The sequence below is a fragment of the Vulpes lagopus genome, chromosome 3 (assembly GCF_018345385.1).
Source record: "Vulpes lagopus strain Blue_001 chromosome 3, ASM1834538v1, whole genome shotgun sequence".
Taxonomy (NCBI): domain Eukaryota; kingdom Metazoa; phylum Chordata; class Mammalia; order Carnivora; family Canidae; genus Vulpes; species Vulpes lagopus.
The window spans coordinates 58801403-58817820 of NC_054826.1; the positions used below are offsets into that span (position 1 = coordinate 58801403).

General features: G+C 55.0%; 1 protein-coding gene across 3 annotated transcripts in view; it reads right to left on the reverse strand.

The window, feature by feature from the left end:
• Window positions 1-16418, reverse strand: part of TSPAN14 (tetraspanin 14) — a 56277-nt gene that overhangs the window by 36222 nt on the left and 3637 nt on the right. Inside the window, exons 2-3 of one of the 3 annotated variants that reach the window (XM_041748194.1) lie at window positions 10090-10263; window positions 3501-3647 (exon numbers count right to left, since the gene is read on the reverse strand). The exons of 1 other annotated variant lie outside the window; for it this stretch is intronic. The gene's annotated coding sequence lies outside the window, so the exon portion shown is untranslated. The remainder of the gene's footprint in view (window positions 1-3500; window positions 3648-10089; window positions 10264-16418) is intronic. One more of the 3 variants, XM_041748195.1, reaches the window with a different exon arrangement.

Below are 16418 nucleotides of genomic sequence, written 5' to 3' on the forward strand. Positions count from 1 at the left end.
GACGAGATGGGATGCCCAGGGGGGCTCAGCAGTTGAGCGCCTGCCTTCAGCTCAGGGCGTGATCCTGGGGTCCCGGGATCACACATCGGGGAACCCGCTTCTCCCTCTGCCTCTCTCTCGAATAAATAAATAAAATCTTTTAAAAGAGAGAGAGAGAAAAGAGAGTCCTCAGGGCTCACTGGGTGCTGGGGAACATTCTCAGGCCAAAGAAAGAGGCAGGCCTCAGGCGACAAGTCTAGGAAGGGATGGGTAACTATGGAATGGGAATAGGTTCCAGTGAGAGAGAGGGTCACAAAGGCAGGCCAGAGTGGGCTGGCTCATTGCCCACAAGAGTGAGGTGGCCTCAGCCCCAAGGCACAGCCACCCACAATGAGAAGGGCTCAGATCCACAAGTTCTCAACTTCTCTCTGAGTCATGCTCAGAGTCAGAAGCCCCATCTATGCCCTGCTCTAGCCCTTTCCTCTTAGGGCCCAACTCCTCATGGCCAGGGTCTGCCAGAAACAGTGTGAACTGACATGGCGGCCGCAGCCACGCAGAGTTATCCAGAAGTTTGATTCTTCCTCAGGGCAAGACACTATAAAGCCACACGGGGATGAAGGTGGGCCACCCTCCCTTAACACGGGGTCACAAGCACCCTGCTCCTGGTACATAGATGTGGGAAAAGGAAGGTTCCCAGTGTTCAGAGACTGGAGGCCCAAGGGATGGCCTCCATGTGGATGTCCAGGAAAAGCCCAGGCCACCAGCTCCAAGCCCCAGCACACTCCCCCATGAGCCTGGGGTTCTAACGCTTGGTTTCCTGTATGAAACCCTGAACTTTAGCAAACACAGCATTAGGAGTTTCCACCACCAAAACCTACAACCCAAAACCTGCTGAGTCTAAGGCACACCAAGGGGCCTCCTTGTCAATCCGGTGAGAGGTGAGACCTTTGTCTACCTTGGTGCTGTCACCAGGAAAGAAGCAGAGGGAGGAAGAGAAGTGGGTCAGAGGAGGGAAGCGGAGAGCCAAGGGCTCAGTGGGAGCCATGCTGGGCCTGGAATGGAGGTCACCTCATCCAGTGATTTTCAAACTTACTATTTTTATTACTTTGTAAGCTATAGGAGTTTTCGTTCAAAGAAATTCTGACCCAGAAACCCAGCACGAAGACAGACAGAGCAGGTCACTCATCTCAGGAGTCTGGGAGGAAAAGGGGAGGCTCCATGAGGCACGCACTTGAAAATGAGGGGTCTGGCCCAGAGGATCCCAAATTCCAAAGAACATGAGAATCACTCAAGGAGCGCTTGCCAAACTGCACACGGAGAGACTAGTTCAATAGAACTGTGACAGACCTGGAAATTCACGTTTTTAAGAGCTGTCCTTCACAGCAGTCAGTGTGAAGGGACCCTTGCTGGCCAAATCTGGAAGAATCTGAGCATCAGAATAATCAATTATAGTAAGTGGATTTTTAACTCACTGAGTAAAATAAGAATCAGCGAGTCCACTTTGATATACATAAATACGTGGATACGTAAACGGAGAAGAGAAAGTTCTTTACAGCAGAATGCCAAATGATGAATGTAGAAAGGAATTCATGGAAATAAAATATCACTGTTCGGCAACCAGGACAGAAAGAAATGTCCAGAATCTTCTGTCAAGAATCATCAGTGGGAAAAAAAAAAAAAAAATCATCAGTGGGGGATCCCTGGGTGGCTCAGTGGTTTGGCGCCTGCCTTTGGCCCAGAGGCCCAGAGCGTGGTCCTGGAGTCCCAGGATCGAGTCCCACATTGGGCTCCCTGCATGGAGCCTGCTTCTCCCTCTGCCTTTGTCTCTGCCTCTCTCTCTCTCTCTCTCTCTCTCTCTCTGTGTCTCTCATGAATAAATAAATAAATCTTAAAAAAAAAAAAAAAAAAAAAGAATCATCAGTGGGTTCTGTTTCGGTCCGTTACAGCTGCTACAAAAAAAGTGGCACAGAGTGGGTAGCTCATAAAGAAGGGAAATTTCCTTCTCACAGTTCTGGATCCAAGATCCAGAAGGATCCTTGGATCCAAGGTCCAAGATCAAGGCCCCAGTATGGTCAAGCAAGCCCTCTTCCAGGCTCCAAGCTGGGCCCCCACCTGGAGGAAGAAGCAAGGGAGCTCTGTGGCGTTTCTCTGAAGGGTGCTAATCCTATCCACCAGGGCTCTTCCCTCATTGACCTAAGTCACCGGACACTCAATTTCAACATGTGAATCTGGGAGACACCTTCAGACAGGAACAGGTTCTAAAAACAAGTTGATGAAAGTTTGATAAGAAACAGCATGTTTATGTCATCTCAGAGTATCTCCCCATAGGACACTTATTAATTACAGAGAACATAAAAGTAACTCAGCAGGGCAGAGACCCAGCAGAGCCCACCTTATTAACTAAGTCATCACGGTTTCCATCACCCGTAATGAGGCAAGCCAACGCGGGTCCCTCCAAGAGGGGATGCACTGAGGACACATTTCTGTGGTATCCCTGATGAAAGCACAGAACATGAATCTAATCCAAAGGAAAAATCTAAGAAATTCCAATTAAGGGAGTTTTTTTTTTAAAAAAAGATTTTATTTATTTATTCATGGGAGACAGACAGAGAGAGAGAGAGAGAGAGAGAGAGAGAGGCAGAGACACAGGCAGAGGGAGAAGCAGGCTCCATGCAGGGAGCCTGACATGGGACTCAATCCAGGATCAGGCCCTGGGCCGAAGGCAGACAGTAAACCGCTAAGTCACCGGGTCTGCCCTGATTAAGAGAGATTCTACAAAATAAGTGGCCTCAAATCAAAATGTACAGCTTGTGGCCATTTTCCTTAAACAAAGAAATAAACACCAACAAACAGAACTACAACCTTAGGTCAAACAACCAGCCTGGGGCCCCGAGAGAGATCCTGAGGATGAGTCATCCCGCAGCTCACCCGGCAGCACCTCAGCATCCAGATGCACAGGCCCACCCAGGTGAGGCAGGGCTTAGTCACCCACAGCTGCTGCCCCCCAACTTCTCAGAAAGCTGGGAAAGGAGGCCCGGCACCTCCCTGTCTTCTCAGCTGCCGTCCCCTCTGCGGTGGCAGGTGAAGCTGTGGGCTGGCCGGACGGCGGGGAGACCCCGCTGCATTGGGGCCTGGCGCCCCGATCAGCCCTAAGTGCTTGAAACATCTGCCCCCAGAAGTGGGTAGCACACACGACGTGGAGCATCTGGACCCCGTTCACAGTGATATCTCCAACGTGGGCAAGACCCCAGGAGGCCAACACGCTGCGAGGTGCAGACCTCGGGAGGCTCGGGGTGCGCCCCAGGCCCCCCTGAAATTCTCAACTAAGGGCCTGGTGCAGGGCTCCCTAGGCTGGCGTAGGTGTGCCAAGGAATCCTCCAGTGTGCAAACCCGCTAGGCCAGTCCCTCCCAGTGCAAAGCTTTTGTTGTGGGAGACAAACACCCCAGACTTGATTCTACATGTCCGGGCACCTGCTGTGTGCAAGGCACCCAGAATGAGGCTGGGGAGACCGAGAACTCACCCTGACACCCGGGCCTGACTCAGGGGCCTGGGGCCACACCTCCCTCCACGAATCCCGGAGTGAGAATCCCGGAGTCTCGAAGGTGCTGGAGGGCAGGAGCCCGCAGGAAGGAAGGAGGAGGAGGCGGGAAGCTGGTCAGGAAATGCTCTACAGAGATGATGGATTAAAGGTGAACGAGGTGAAAGCTCCGCCTCCAGACAGCTGCCAACTTGCCCTGACATGGGGACACCACACTGCAGCTCAGCAGAGTCCCCCCCAACTGTCCCACCCACGGCACCCCACCCGGGGGCGCCCCAGCTCAGGGCCAGGCCTTGTGGATGAGACACAGGGCGCGGCTGCCCCCGCAGAGCTGCCCCCGCTGGGGCCCCAACAGCACACGTTCCGGGTGATGAGGGGGCCCACGCGTGGGGAGAAGTCAGCTCTGCTCCAGTGACTGCATCTTGGCCACCCCTTCCGGGGAGGGTTGGGCCTGCCCAGATCTGCAGTGTGCTCTCTGCAGGAGTTTGCCCTGCGCGCGCCCCGCTCACCCCCGACACACAAAACTATGTAAGAGACTTAGAATTACACACACTGCCTCCCTTTCCTCCCACTTTCCATGCCTGAAATGCCTGAAGATTGTGGTTCCAAACTATCAAAAATCTCTGTACCCAAAATTGCACAGTCTGCTAACGGTAATACTGTGTTTTGAGACAACCAACCCACTTCACTCCAGGGACAGCACTGGGAGCACCCCGGAATCCTGCTCGGGTCCGCAGCCCTCTGAAGCCCGAGGCCAGGGCAGGGCCTGGCTTCTGGCTTCCTCCCAGCAATGCAAAAAGCCCGGGGTGGGGGTGGGGGGAGGTTCACAGGGCAAAGAAAACAAAACAAACTTCCCAAACAAGCTAAGAAAAATGAAGCCTGCTAGGAAAAAATAAAGAAAACTTCACGCCCCGAAAACAAAAAGAAAAAAGGAATGGGGGGGAGGGTAGTTTTTTTTTTTAATGCAAATCAATGGTGGGACACTGCTGGAAAAGGCTGAGGGGTCAGATTAGCAGCTCAGTCCCTAAGCAGAGTCCCAGAAGGCCAGCCCCCCGCCCCCCCCCCCGCCCCCGCCCCGTGGCTGTGCAGGGAGCCCCGTCTCCTCCAGCCTGCAGACTGGCGCCCTCAAACCCCCCCAGAACGAGGTGGGCAGGCGATCCTAGTGCTATCAAGGGAGACCTCAAACTTTGTTCTGCTACAAAAATAAACATGTGGTCCTTTCTGAACTATTCATTTGAACTTCAACATACACCATAACCTCCTTCTAGAGAATGTTTTGTGTTTCTATTGAAAAAACAACATTTACAACCTGATTCTGATCCTGTCGTCCAGCTGGGACAGATGGGGCGGGGCGAGTGGCACCAGATGGCTGAGGGAGGCTCCCTGCCACCCTTCACAAAGGAGGGCTCCCATTACCCCCTCATACCCCCTCGGCTCCGTGCCCCAAGGATGACCTCGCCAGCAGGCTTGGAGAAGGTGCCCGCAGCTGCCGGCAGAGGGGCTTCTTGGGGGTTCCCCCCCCCCCCGCACCCAGGGATAGCTGCTGGAAACCGCACAGCCCAGTCTGCAGGGCCGTCAGGGCTGCCAGACCTGTGTGAAGTCAACGACTTTCAGGAGGGCAAGAGGGCGAGGTCTGCAAAACCACAAAACAGACTGAGGAAGGTGCTAGAGCAACAGGCAGGCGCAGCCTAGCTCAGGTGCCTGAGCCAGGGCTTCTCAAACTTGAAGTGTATGCAGATCACCTGGGAATTTTGTGAAAATGTCAAAGCAGCTCAAAAGCTGCTCATGCAGCTCCCAGGTGTTGCCCAGGACGGGCCTGTGGCCAGTGCTCTGAAGGGAGAGGACCTGAGAGAAAAGCGACAAGCCTTAGGACAAGTCCTGGGAGGAAAGTCCACCCACCCTGGTTGCGATTAGATTTCCGGGTGCGTAATCCGCTTTCCTGGAGCAGTTTGGGACTTTGGTATTTTAATGCATCCCACTGGATCCTTACAGGTTATTTTTATTCCCATTTCACAGCTGTGGAGGCTAATGTAACCCAGTGACTGGAGAAGCTGGACTCCCTGCCTCTTGGGCATCTTCCAAGAAGGCCTCCCATGACGTCTGGCAGGAACACACTGCCTAGAGCAGTGACACGGAGGCTGATCCTGGCGAGGCAGACAATGGGAGGAAAGCCACTGGGGCCGCTAGGCCCAGGAGGCCCAGGGGATAAAGGCTGGGTGGGGAAAGGCAGATAAAGGGCCAGAAACCAATCCTGAAGGGGCACCAGCGAAAGAGACGGTTCCGGCTTCTGGGATCTACAACTTTTATCTTAGAGATAAAAGTTAAAACTAGCCCCCCACAGGAAGAAGAGAGGGAATATTTATTTATGTACAGAGGGTATCTTTCTGTCAATGTTTCTGTTTTTCCTTAAAACAGCCTGGCCTCACTTTAAGGGAAGGTAAAATGCAGAGCTTTTGCTTTCTTCCCCTGAGCCCACCATTCAAAAAGGGAATGCGGGCCTTGGGGACTCACTCGGCCACACTCAGCCCTTGAGAACTGACAGTACAGGTTAGGCCTTGGGGTGGGTGGGTGGGCTTCTATATAAAAAAACAACAGACATCTGCAGAGGCTGACCATCACCACCACCCCTCAAGAACCTAAGGAAGAAATGCCTTCCGTTAATCCCATCTGATAAACTTTTTTCCCCCAAGAGATCCTGAATTAGCAAGAGGGGCTGTCAAGGTAGTGACCAATCACTTTGGAATTAGAAATCAAAGAACTCAGAGTCACAGCTAAAAAATTTCAGCAGTTCATCTGTGCAACCAACCCTTGCATTTTCCAGAGACCGGAGCCCATGGAAAAACTGCCAAGGTCACCCGGAGCGAGCAAGTGGCAGAGCTGTCTTCCCCAGCCTTGCACCTCCGTGAGCTTTTTCCAGAGCACCTGCTGCTGCAGTCATGACCTTTCCAACCCCTCTGCGTCCAACTACATCAAGGCAGCACCGGCGTTTTAATGCATCTGAAAGGAAACTTAGCTCTTTTTGCTGCGTCTTGTATAGCATGTGCCGAAATGACAAACACTCCAAACTGCAACCCTGTCCAGGGCCGGAACTCACTCCCTAATTTGTGAGACCTGGCTAATGAGGAGGGGAGCAGGATCTGCAACCCCCAAATCTGCCTCTCTGGCATAAGGATTATCTTGATCTCATTATTTTTAAAAAAACAGCAAGCAGGGTAGAAGCTCTGAAAACCACTTAGAAGTTACTGAAGGGAAATTTACATTTACAAGGGAAGTCTCCACTTGAAAGGGTGTCTCCTCTCAGCACCAGGAAGAGGAGGGTGACACTAAATCACAAGAAACTCTTATCGGGAGACAAAGCCCAACTTAAATCTGCATAACAATCTTATCCTGTTTCCAGGTCTTCTCTCCCAGCCCCAAACATCTTTCTTGTGTCTGTAGCTGGAGAACATATTTAAGGTGACGGCTTGGGCCATTTTCAGGGAGTTCCTCAAGATCTCCTGGATCTCTCTCACGGAAGCAGGTGTACCTGTTACTCAACTTCTGTTTTTCTCCTGCTCATCTATCTCTTATTACAGGAGCTCTCAGTCAAGAACCAAGAAAGGCAGAGGGAAAATTCTTTTTCCTCCCCTGCAACGAGCCAGGCTGATTTCAAAGATGGCTAGGTTTTGGACGGGTAAGATAAAATTCTAAACACAAGAAAAATAGTGCAAATTACTCGTTCTCATGCAAAACAACTCTACTTCAGAGGCAGGTGACTGTTCAGAGTCTGGCTGCGGTTTAGAAAGCAAAGCAAGAGACTTCTGGCTTGGGGTGGGCACAACTCCAGAAAAAGGTGCCAGGGAGTAGCCCTCAGCATTGCCTGCAACCCCCCATGTGGGTGAAATCGGCCCCCCCAGGAGGGAGCTCTCGTTATGCCCACCAAAACCTGAGGGAGGTGAGACACAGGCAGACATGAAGGGGCAGCTGGGAGAACAATCTCCACAACCAAACAGAGACAAAAAAAAAAAGAAAGAAAGAAAGAAAGAAAGAAAGGAAAGAAAGGAAGGAAGGAAGGAAGGAAGGAAGGAAGGAAGGAAGAAAGAAAGAAAGAAAGAAAGAAAGAAAGAAAGAAAGAAAGAAAGAAAGAAAGAAAGAAAGAAAGAAAGAAACTTTCTCAACCACCTGTGCCACTAACTGCCAGGAGCTTTTCCTCCCAGGACTTCATCACGGACTCCACGGAGGAGGGGGGCCAGAGCCAAGGAAGACCACACTGGGTGCCTGGGAGGAGCTTTTCCTGTCAAAGACCAGGAGGCCTGCGCTCCCGAGGTGCTGTGTGTTTTTCTCACCCTCTCATCTTTCTCACCCCCTCAGTGGCCACTGACAGGTGGGATCTCTCCAGGCCCCCACTGTACAAGTCACCAAGATTCTGATCCAGTAAGGGGGGGTGACCTCTAATCAAACATATCTTGACACTCCTGGGGGGATGGGGGTACAGCTGGGAGAACTGAGTATAGCCAGGGGACCGCCTATCTTTGCCTCAGTGGGAAGATTCCTGTCCTGGGGGCTTCCACTGGTGCTGCGCACCTGCCTCCTGCCTGCTGCCCCCCAGCCTGCTGATTTCCCACCCTGCTGCCTGCTGCCCTGCGCAGCCCGCCTCCTGGAGCCTGCTGACCCCCCAGCCTGCCCCCCCAGCCTGCTGACTTCCCACCCTGGGGCAGCCCGGGTGGCTCAGCGGTTTAGCTCCACCTTCGGCCCAGGACCTGATCCTGGAGACCGGGGATGGAGTCCCACCTCGGGCTCCCTGCACGGAGCCTGCTTCTCCCTATGTCTCGGGGTGTGTGTGTGTGTGTGTGTGTGTGTGTGTGTGTGTGGTGTGTGTGTGTGTGTGTTGTGTGTTGTGTGTGTGTGTGGGGTGTGTGTGTGTGTGTGTGTGTGTGTGTGTGTGTGTGTGTGTGTGTGTGGGTGTGTGTGTGTGTGTGTGTGTGTGTGTGTGTGTGTGTGTGTGTGTCTCTGTGTATAAATTAAGATCTTAAAAAAAACCCACCCTGCTGCCCCCCAGCCTGCCTCCCCCTGCCTGCTGCCTGCCCCCCACCCTGCTGCCCTCCAGCCTGCCTCCCCCTGCCTGCTGCCCCCCTGGATGCTCCCCACCCTGCTGCCCTCCAGCCTGCCTCCCCCAGCCTGCTGCCTGCTGCCCCCCCAACCTGCTGCCTCCCACCCTGCTGCCTGCTGCCCCCCCAGCCTGCTGCCTCCCACCCTGCTGCCTGCTGCCCCCCCACCCTGCTGCCTGCTCCCACCCTGCTGCCTGCTGCCCCTCCACCCCCGCGTGCCTCCCCAGCCTGCTGCCTGCAGCACCCCCCTGCCTGCTGCCCCCCACCCCGCCTGCCGCCCGCTGCCGCCGAAGGTTCCAGAGCGCCGACGCGGCAGAACAAAGGAAAATGGCCGTGGCTCGGGCGGCGTGGAGGCTCTGGGCAGAGACGGGGCCGCGCCAGGCGCAGGGCCAGCGGGGCCTGGGGCCGACCGCACCTGGCACACCTGGCGCACCTGGGCCCGGGCGCCGGCGCAGGAGAGCTCCGGCAGGTGCAGGTGCGGGGGCCCCGGCGCTCCGCTCCCGCCCGGCTGCTCAGAACTCTGGCGGGAGACCTGACCTGGCGTGACCACCCGTGGGGGGGAGGCAACCAGCAGGGGGGGGCCAGCGACAACAGCAGCCGGGCTGCCCACCCCCCCCACCCCCCCCCCCGCCCTGCCCCGCGCAAAGAACCCACAATGGGAGGCAGCAGGAAACCAGGCGGCCTGTGAATAGCCCCACTGTCACTCCCCAGGCCCCACCCCCTCGGCCCTACAGGTCAGCCCCCGCCGCCACCAGGCCACAATGGGAACCTCTGTACTGGCAGCCCCAAGCCCCAGGCAGCAGCGCCGTGGGCACGGCCGCTCTGGACTTCCCCTGGGGGCAGCCAGTGATGGCCACGGTGGGAGAGGGGGCAGGGGCACCGGCAGCCCCCTTTCCTCTGCCTGAAAATCTCCCCGCTGGCCCTGCCACTGACGGAAAGACTGTGGTCACTTCAGAGGCACACAGTGGCCACGGGGATGGGGAAACGGATGGAGGGCTCCCAGAACTCCCAAGAGGATGCCAGGCCATGGCTCCCACAAGCACCCTCTCTCTCATTCCTCCCTCCCTCCTCCCAGCCCAACCCTGGAGGAAGAACTCAGCTGCCCTCACCCCCACCCCCACCCCACTTCTACTCTGAAAGAAAGCCCTCTGAGAAAACCCATCTATTATTTACACCAGGTGCCTTCCACACTGGCTTTTTAAAATCACAGGGTGGCAATCAGACACAAAGTGGCCTAAAGTACAGAACAGGCAGGAGACAGGGAGGGGGGGGGCATCCCAGAAACAACAAAGGCTCTGGTGAAGCCAGGACAGGAGGCCTGACCCTCACACCAACCCCTGAAACCGAGGGAGGAAGTGGATGCGAGAGCCCCTCCTGGCTTCTCAGCCAAGACTCCCAGGTCACACCCCTACCCAAGTCCTGCACACCCCTGGGCCTGCTCAAACCCACATCTGAAAAGCCTCTCCTCCCTCCCCAGACCTTACCTGGCTCCGGCTGCCTCCTCTTACACACTTTTGGGTATGCACAGGGCCCAGCCAAAAGCTGCAAACAACAGGTGCTCTGCGGAGACAGGCTAACCTGACCTGAACCAAAACCAGACTGCGTTGGGAACCAGGCCACCAGCACCCCACAGTGTGCCCTCCAGCTCCGGGCTCTGCCTGCAGAAATAAATACAAGATCCCTCAGAAAAAAAGCTTGGAAACTTTCCTTCTCCCTCTTGGAATCAAAACAACGTGCCTCTCTTCTCGTTAAGCACTCAATGCCCGGACTCCTCTTCCAGCCGTCTACTACAGACCTGTGAGCATGTGCAAGGCACTCCTGCAGCTTGGCTTCCAGAGACAGAATTGGTACTGAAAGCAACCTCAACGTCCATCAATAGGAGGCTGACAAAGTGAATCACGGTTTACCACGCAGCGAAAGAACGTGTTACAGGAGAGTGGACTGTACTGGGCTGACATGGAGCAATCCCAAGATAAGCTTTAGGGTAAAAATCACTAAGTACAGACCGGAATAATTAGTATACTAGCAAGGGGATAAACAAGAGGAGTACAGAGAGGAGACGCTTGACTAGGCAGCCAGCAGCTGGTGATGGAGGCCTCAGGGGAGCAGAACTGAAGGGGTCAGGCATGGAAATGCTAATTTTCATTGTGTATCTTTATGTGGCGGTTGTTTTTTTTTTTTTATCATGTATACATTTTTTAATTAAAAAGTCAAACCTAAATTGACATTTAAAATCCCTCAGGTTTGTGACTGTAAGCCAAAACAAAATAAAACAAAACACACCTGTAGCTCTCTGCCTGCAGCTTCTGGTATCTCCCCAGAACAGAGGACTGGGGAGAAGTGGGGGGAGGAGGGGGAAGGGGTGCCAGCCTCTGTCATCAAGAAAAGAGGACCAACTCAGAGAGGTCCCTGCTCACAACTCCTCCCTGGGTCCCAAAATAGAAGTTTTCCCAGGAAGACCAAGAGCAGATTCTGCCAAAGGCAGAAAGGACACTTGAAGGAGGGCCCCTGGGGGCAGGTCTACTCTCTGGGGAGACTGGAAGACCCCAAGCTTCAGGCAATGTGCGCATGTGGGGGGGAGAGGCTGAGCCTCAGGCATCCCAGGCCTCAGACATGGACCCTTCTCAGGGCCCTCCCCAGCCGCTGGTGAGGCTCAAGATCCTAGTGGTAAGAACCCATCCCAATTTTAGCAGCTAAAGAAAGCTATTTCAACAGATTTCTAGGCCTGGCCCAACTCCAAGTACAGGCTAAAAACAGTTTCTCCAAAATCCCAGCTCAAAACCCTGATCCCTTAGCCACTAAACCCCATGCATATACCTTTCGGGAAATGGGAACTGCAAAATGGAGTCGGCGAGATGGGTCTGTATATTTATTCCTTACTAAAGGGATACGCACATGTTGTTTAAAAGCCTCCCTTAACTGCATGTCAATACTCTGCACTCAGAAGCACTGATGTATTTCCTCCAAGTGATTTTCCCCCTAAGGAACAATATAATAACCATCCCAGTCTCTCCTGCTTCTGAAGGGTATGACACAATGCCTAGTACCACCACGATTGGCCAGTCTGTTTGGGTGAGACCATTTGGAAGGCAGGGAGTGGTTCGTGAATGGAGCTCTTCCTCCCGAGCGGAACTAGGCCCCCACTTAGTGCCACCACCCCCAGGCCGCCACCGCAAAGATCTAATGACCTCAAGCTCACAGGCTGCCCAGGCCTCAGAGAAAGAAGGCTGCAAAGGGGCGAAGTGTATGTTTGGCTCCCCCGTTCCAGAAGATGCTCTCTGATGGCTGCTCAATGTTCAACTAGTAGCCCCCCAATTAAAGAGCACAAATGAGATTTCACAACAAGCAGAATCAGGCTGGCACTCGGAGCCATCAAACCTCAGCTGCCAGGAAACCAGTCCCTGCCCCTCTCAGCGAGCCCTCCGCAACCCCTCGGCGGCTCTTGCCCTGAATACTAGAACCCTCCATCAGACCAAGCCCAGCCCCTCTCCAGCCATCTTCCTGCGTGAGTGGGCCAGGCCCCCACCCCTAAGTAAGCACTGATCCTCAACACACCCAGTCCTGTGGCACCTCAACTGGCACCTGCCCCACTACATCATCTGTCTACCCTCACCCAGAGGGGCCCTGAGCCACCCTGGCACCTGGGTACATGCCACTCCCTCCTCCTTGCCCCCTGAGAATGAAAACCCCGCCACTACCACCACCTGACTCCCTTGTCAACATGCCCCCTCCAAATGTGTCCGCGTTTACACTGTTGCTTATATTTCACGGAAAACACCTAGGACTCAGGAGACTGTGAGGGTACAGGGCCAGCTTCTGGCCTGGAGCATTCAGGAGTGAGGATGGCCCCCAAACCACAGCCAACAGGTGCTCTTCAGACCCCCTTCTTTCTCACAAGAAAGCAGGTGGCCTCCTTCCTAAGCAGCTGGCTGCTGAGACAGGAGCTGTCCCAGGAGCAGAAGATACACCAAACCAGATCATCAGTGTGGGGACTAACCAGGTTGAGAGGAGGGACAGAGAGAAAACAAGGAGTAGCACAGTAGCACGAGTGGTTGGCTGGAAGCAGGGATGGGGAAGGGTGAGGAGTTGCGGGGCTCCCACCAGAAGGCCCTGGAGTACACAGTTCCCCCCACACTCCCCACACACAGCACCTCCCTGGGTCCCACTCAGACAAATGAGGCAGCTCAATCCCTAGGAGGAGGGTGAGCCACAAAGTTGTCAGACTGGTTGGCCCAGGATGGAGAGAACAGGAAATACAGGGTACAGAGGCCAAAGAATAAGGGCCAGACAGGGAGGGTCGTCCAGCCCCAAAGGGCTGCTGTCTGGCACCCCGACAGCCTTGGCAACAGGAGCCAGTGGCGGGGTGGGTGGTGGGGGGCGCTGCAGGGAACCCAGGCCCGGGCTTCGCTGTTTCGCGGGTGCTGAGGGGTGGTCCAGCAGCCGAGAGTAAGGAGCCGGGAGATGCTAAAGAGGAGGACTCAGGTTTCTGGAAACAAGGAGAGCCACCACTCCTGAGGAACAAGAGTGGACAGTGAGGAGCTCAGGGCAGCGCGAGGGCCAGGAGCAAGCCTCGGAACCCTGACAGACGGGCTCTCCTTGACCAGACTCAGCCAGGCTCTCTGGAGCCCTCCGGGAGGCCAGGCCTGACCCAGGGCTGCCATCTCCATCCTCGCACAGGCCAGCTACCGCGAGACTCCTGCTGAGTCTGTTCAGCCCAGAAGCCCTCACCCTCCATGCCTGAGCACCTCAGCTTCTAGGAACCCTGGGGTAACAGCTGATCACCCTAGCCTGCCTTCCTGAGGTCAGTCATCAAAGGATCACCCTACCCTCTCTGAGAGGCCCCATCCGCCAACCCCCTCCACTCTGCCCCTTGGCTATTAATCTCCGCTTTTCCAGGCTGTATTTGAGGTGGAGCCCAATCTCTCTTCCCTGCTGCAAAACCCCAAGCAGAAGTCCTCCTCCTCTCTGTTGCAGTAGTCCTACATCAAGTCTGCTTTGCTGTCTTAACAAGTGTCAGAGTAATGCTTTTTAGCAACACGGAGCTCCAAGCCTTCGGGGACCCAAAAAGGTGGGACCCACCTGGCCTGGGGCTGGGGCTGGCCTTCCACACCAAGGCCCGGGGACAGACCCATTGGCCTGAAATAAGACCGCCAATGTGCAGGCAGGCCAGGCAGGAGGGAGGTCTCTTCATGGCAAAAGCCACTCCGTGAGCAACCAGAGCCTGTCTCCAGAGCAGTTGGTGACAGCAGCCGGGAGGCACAGATGGAGGATCACCACGTTCCTGCTGCTGAAGGTCACACGGTGGGGTGAACTGCTGCAGTGGGTGTGTGGGGCCCAGTCACCCCTCCCCGGGAGGCCCACATCTGAGCACGAGGTGGCTCTTTTCCTTAATGCCACCTTCCGATAAGCCAGGCTTTTCTTGGGTGGCCCAACGGGCTGGCTTCTGAGACTGTGAGCATGAAACCCTGCCTTGGGCTATGTGTCCTGGGAGATGCTCCGGCTCTCGGCCCTCCCAGGCTCACGGCTTGGACCTCTGGGTATAGATGATGAAACCGATTCAGGGGACACTCGTTTCATTCCAGCAGCTGCTAGGGACTCTCTCCTGGGTGTCAGGACTAGGAATTCCTCAAAGCCTCTCTTTTAAAAGCTCTCTGGGCCCTGAAGATAGCTTGGCACAGGCCCCAGCAGCTGGTACACGTAGTCAGGGAAAACCCAGAGAGGTCATCAGACCTCTTCTCGGCTCAAGCCCTGCCCAGCCCCTTGTCTTGGCCTGCGTCTCCCCGAATCTTAACCCCCAGGAAAGCCTAGCCTTAGCTCTCCCAAATCCCAGGGAACACACAGTCTCCGAGAGCACCAGGAACTCACCTCTCACCCACGATCCCAGAGGCCACTTTAGAGCCAACTGCCGTGGCTCCCAGCCACATGGCACCCGCTGACAGAGCCCAAAGAGAGCGGGGCCAGTCCCTCCAGTTATCCAGCTGATGGACACCAGGACTCGAAACCTTCTCCCTGGCTGCTCAGCAAGGGAAGCAGAACAGACCCCAAGAAGTGAAGGGTTTAACCCCACCCTGCCCAGGCCCACTGCAGCTCAACTGACCAGGCCTCCAAGAGAGAAACCACAGCACAACAGAGCCCGGCCCAGCCCCACCCAACTCCACCAAGCCCAAGAGTAGAGGAAGTGGGGTTCCCAGAATCAGCTCCGGTGAACACTCTGCCGAGAGCTGTCACTGTGACGGCAGCAGCCCCCAACCAGAGCGTCGGGCCTCACTAATCCTGGGGCTCAGGTCCTGCTTCTCAGACCTGAGGTTAGTGTACGGGAGCTTCCCAGTAATCCCATGAGAGACAGGAAGGGCAGACTCTTCTCTCATTACAGAGGAGAAAATCACATGGGGGAGGGGGGGTTAAAGACAGATACTCTAAGTCACTGAGCTAGAAAGCAGATACAACCTGAAAGCTGGCCTCCCCACTGTCTACCCTATAAGCCAGACAATGTTATTCGTCTTCGTGCTTGACTGGCGGAGGCACTGAACACTTCCCACCACCAGCTAGGGCCTGTGCTATTCCAACACAGGCACCTGCCCTTGTCTGAACCAAAAAAATATGCTCTTAGGTAGAAAATGGATGTAGAGACATCATGAATACCCCCACACTGATTCGGAGAAGACACTGCTGTAATGGAAGAGAAGACAAGCCAGGAACACTGGCATCCACCTAGGCCAAATAGTACCCTGGGAACTCTGCTGAGCAGCCAAGAGTGCGACCACTGCTGTAAACCCCCGTGACCTTGCCCTCTATTCCAGGTGGGAAAGCAGAGAGGCCCCGGAAAAGGAGGAGTTAGGAGTAAGGACAGGAAGTGAACCCAATACAGAAGAACCTGGGGTCTCACCACCTCTACCTCCAGTGCTTCCTGGCCCTGCTGGAAGTCACCAGAGACCATGCAGGTGACAAAGCACAAAAGCAAGGTCCATAGTGTGGCTAGCTCTTTAACACCCCACAAGGGTGACTCGATTGGGAAACTGCAATTAACAGAGAGGTTCTGACCCCTTCACTAGGCCAGAGAACCATCCGAGCCCCACACTCAATCAAACTTGCTCTCCGTGTGTTTCCATCTTTTAGTGCCCTTGTTACCTTTCCTTTCCATGCCAGCAGGCCTACAAGCTCAGCCCCAAGGTCTCAGAAATGGAAGAGGAAGGGCAAGGCCTACCTGTTACTGCTTCTAGAAAAGGTGGCTGCCCCTACCAGCCACACACAGGTAAAGCATGGGGATGTCCAAAATCTTCAGGGCTGGGGTGCCAGGGCTGTGATGGGGAGCGGAAGCCCACTTCCCTTCCCACGGGCATTAACATCCCTCTTTAAAGGCCACCAGGACCCAGCAACAGAAATCCAGGGTCATCATCCCAGTGCACAGCCCTCAGCACGGGGCTAGGAGCTGAACGTGTGCTTGGGGGGAATCCACAGCCTGGGACTCACCACGAGTCCTTGGGCCCATGAACAAATAAATGAATGAGCAAAAGAAGACCCAAGGAACTCCCATAACTTGCCCAGGGTCGGAAAGCAGGCTGCCTCCGCAGACTACCTGGTATCACCCTGACGCGCACTCTCGTTCACCCCACCGTGGCACCTCAATTCACCTTCTGCCTCAACTGTGTTTCTTTAATTTATGATCAACGTTTCCAGTGACACTCCGACCCAGGCCTCAAGAACAAGTCCCAGAGGAGGACACAAGGGCAGGCAGATGGGAGGCCTTCCAGTGCTGTTCACCAAATGTCCCCAGTCCTCTTCCTCGCCCCACACTGTACGTATAACTAGGGCC